The sequence below is a fragment of the Vigna unguiculata genome, unplaced genomic scaffold (genome assembly GCF_004118075.2).
Source record: "Vigna unguiculata cultivar IT97K-499-35 unplaced genomic scaffold, ASM411807v1 contig_678, whole genome shotgun sequence".
In the NCBI taxonomy this organism is placed as follows: Eukaryota; Viridiplantae; Streptophyta; class Magnoliopsida; order Fabales; family Fabaceae; genus Vigna; species Vigna unguiculata.
Window position 1 is genome coordinate 86,483 of NW_021011403.1, and position 4,080 is coordinate 90,562.

A 4,080-nucleotide genomic window follows, 5' to 3' on the forward strand; every position below is an offset into this window, starting at 1 on the left:
AGCGATAAGCCCCACCTCCTGTGTCTTCTCGTATGCGGTATGGGCCATCCCAATTGGCGGAGAACTTGCCATCCTTCTTTCTAGCACTGCTGGCCATTCTCCATACTAAGTCTCCTATGACAAACGAACACGGGTGCAGGTTTGCGTTATATTTCCTGGCGGCTCGTTGTTTGGCGGCGAGATTGCGTATTTGGGCTTTTTCTCTGAGTTCGGGAAGGAGGTTGAGATGCAAGGCCATGTTTTGGTGGTTATGAGCTGGGTCGTATAGTTCTCGGCGCAGGGATGGTTCGCCAATTTCTACCGGTATCATGGCGTCTGCGCCGTAGACCAGGCTGAAGGGGGATTCGTTAGTTGACGATTGCGGGGTGCATCTGTAGGCCCATAGTACTTCAATTAACTCTTCTGGCCATCGGCCTTTAGCGGTATCCAATCTTTTACGCAGTTCCACGAGGATAACTTTGTTTGCCGCTTCCGCCTGCCCATTGGTTTGTGGGTGTTCTACTGAACTGGTGATATGTTTGATGCCCAAACCGGTGTAGAATTTGGCTAGTTCTTTGTCAATGAATTGTCGGCCGTTATCTGTTATGATGGTATGCGATATACCATATCTGCATATGATGTCCTTCCACACAAACTGCTGGACTTGCTGGGCCGTGATAGTGGTCAATGGTTTGGCTTCAATCCACTTGGTGAAGTAGTCGACGGCTACGATTAGGAACTTAACCTGTCCTTTGCCGGGTGTGAATGGGCCTAGGATGTCCATTCGCCATTTAGCGAATGGCCAGAGGGATAATATGTGATGTAGCTGTTCTTGTTTTTTATGTATAAGGTTGCCATGCTTCTGACATGGTTTGCACTTTTTGACGTAGTCTTGGCAGTCCGCCTCTATTGTAGGCCAGAAGTATCCGGCTCTGAGAATTCTTGTGGCCATGGTGCGCGCGCCTGAATGATAACCGCAGATTCCTTCGTGTAGTTCCTTAATGACGTACTGGGCTTGTTCTGGCGTGACACATTTAAGTAGGGGCTGGCCGTATCCGCGTTTGTAGAGATCGTCGCGTACCATAGTGTACCTGGCGGCTTTGGCCAGCCAAGTTTTGTCCGCGTCGGCCGGGGGGTTGCCAGTTTTGAGGTATTGAATGTAAGGGGTGGTCCAGTTTGAGTTTTGGGTAGGGGTGAGATTGTCTGATGGGGTGTGAGTTAACGTTTGGCAAGTGTGTGTGACGGAGGGTGCGGATAGTGTTTGTTGTAGCAAGGACCGGTTGCGGTTTTTGAGTTTGGTGCTGGCTAATTTGGAAAGGATGTCGGCTCTGACATTGTCGGTTCTGGGTATGTGTTCGACGCGGACTAGTTCGAAGGCGGATTAGATGATTGCGCGTACCAAATGGTAATATTGTTGGAGGACGGGGTCTTTGATTTGGAACTCGTCGTTCAGATGACCTACTGTGAGTTTGGAGTCGGTTTTACATGTTAGCTTTTTGACGCCTACTTCTCGGGCTAGAGAGAGACCGGCCAGGATAGCTTCGTACTCAGCTTGATTATTCGATGTTTTGAAAGCAAAATGAAGAGATTTCTCAATGAGGATGTCGTTGGGGCCTTCCAGTACGATGCCGGCACCTGCACCCCTTGGGTTCGAGAAGCCATCTACATGAAGCGTCCATTGGTCCTCGATAGGTGTTTGTTGTAGGTCGTTGACAAAGTCCAAGAGACATTGGGCTTTGATGGGGCCGTGTGGTTCATAGCGGATGTTAAATTCGGAGAGCTCCACGGCCCATGACGACATGCGCCCGGCTAAGTCTGGTTTTTGCAATATTTTCTGGATTGGATAATCGGTCTTGACGGTTATGGTGTAGTTTTGGAAATATGGACGTAAGCGGCGTGCGGCGTGGACCAAGGATAGGGCTAGTTTCTCTACCATTTGGTATCTGGTTTGGGTCTTGGAGTGTCCTGCTTACAAAGTAAACAGGGTGTTGGGTGCCTTCTGCTTCTTGGACAAGGGCAGCGCTGACGGTGTGATTGGTGGCCGTGATGTATACCAGCAGGGGTTGGCTGGTGTCAGGTTTGCAAAGGATGAGGGGTGAGGTTAGGGATGCTTTGAGCTTGAGGAAGATTTGTTCACAATCTTCAGTCCACGTGAACCGGGCAGATTTCTTTAGGAGCTGAATTATGGGTTGAGTTTGTTCTGCTAGTTTAGGTAGGAAGCGAGATATGGCCGTGAGGCGGCCAATTAGTCGCTGTACTTCCTTGATGGTGGTGGGGCTACGCATCTCGATAATGGCCTTGCATTTTTCGGGGTTAACCTCTATGCCGCGCTGGGTCAACATGAAACCGAGGAATTTACCCCGGTCCACGCCGAATACGCACTTTTCAGGGTTCAAGCGGAGGTTGTACTGGCGCAATGCGGAGAAAACCGCCTCTAAATCTATAGCGTGTTGATGATGGCTTGGGGATTTGACGACCATGTCATCAACGTAGACTTCGACACAGTGTCCTGTGAGGTGGCTGAAGACTTTGTCCATTAGCCGCTGGTAGGTTGCCCCAGCGTTCTTGAGGCCGAAGGGCATGACTCTATAGAAGTAGTTGGCATCATCTGTGATGAAGGCGGTCTTGTGCATGTCTGCTGTGGCCATGGGTATTTGGTTATAGCCTGAGTATGCGTCCAAAAAGCTGAGTACTTTATTTCCTGCCGCGCCGTCTACAAGGCGGTCGATGTTGGGTAGGGGGTAGGCGTCGCGAGGGCATGCCTTGTTTAGATCTGTGTAATCTACGCACATCCGCCATTTACCATTGGCTTTCTTCACCAAGACAACGTTAGAAAGCCAGGTGGTGTAATGCGCCTCATCTATGAATCCTGCGCTCAGCAACTTCTCGGCCTCTATTTTGGCTGCCTGTCTACGTTCTTCACCAAGTTTGCATTTTTTCTGAGATACGTAGCGGGCTTCTTTGTATACCGAGAGCTTGTGGGATGCGATGTTAGGGTCTACCCCTGGGAGGTCGGCGGCTGACCAAGCGAAGAGATCCGTGTTGTTTGTGATGATGGGTGTAATTGTGGCACGCTCGTCAAGACTTAAACCAGTGCCCAAGTTGATGGAATGGTCGTTGGGGAGTTCCAGGGGGGTTGTGTCCTCGACTGGTTCGAGGCGAGCATCTCGGCCTATTCTGGGGTCAAGGTCTTCGCCGGATAAGGCTATGCGGGAATTAGGTGGTCGCGCGATGTGGTTTGTCTGTTGGATTGGGAGTTGGGGCCTTAAGCTTGCCATGTAGCATTCGCGTGCCAAACGTTGGTCACAGTGGATGGTTAAGATGTCACCGGATGGTGCTGGGAACTTCATGGCCAAATGCGGGGTGGAGACGACTGCTCCGAGGGTGTTGAGGGAAGGACGGCCCAAGAGTATGTTGTAGGATGTGGGTGCGTCGACTATTAGGAAGCGGATTGGGATTGTTTTTGTTTGGGTTCCCTCCCGAAAGACGGTATGGAGGTCTATGTAGCCGCGGGTAGATACTTGTTCGCCGGAAAAGCCGTATATGGGCTCGTCATATGGGATCATAGCGGTGTCAGGGAGTTGTAATTTTTGGTAGGTGGCCCAGTAGAGGATGTCAACTGAGCTGCCTTGATCCACCAGTACTTTTTTAAGGGCATAGTTTTCGATTTCAACTGTGATGACCATGGGGTCGTCTTGTTGGTGGTCGAGGCCGTGAAAGTCATCATCTGTGAATACGATAGGGGGCATACATCGTCTGTGATGGGATTGGGTGATGTGGTTGATAGATTGTATGTGGCGGAGGTGTTTCTTTCTGGCAGATGAGGTGGAGCCGCCGCTTGCGAAGCCACCGGAGATGGTGTTAATAGTACCTCGCAAGGGGGGGTCGACAGGGGTGATGTTGGTGTGGGCGGGCTATGATTGTTGGTCGTTGGGTTGGGTGGGTTGGTTATTGTGGGTGACGCCGCTTGGTTGTCGTCTGTGGTCGTGTCGTGGAGGGTGGTGGGTTCGGGAGGAGGTGTGGTCATCTCTACGGATGAAGCGGCGAAAGTGGCCGGCGCGTACCAGTTCTTCGATCTTATCCTGTAGCGCTTTGCACTCT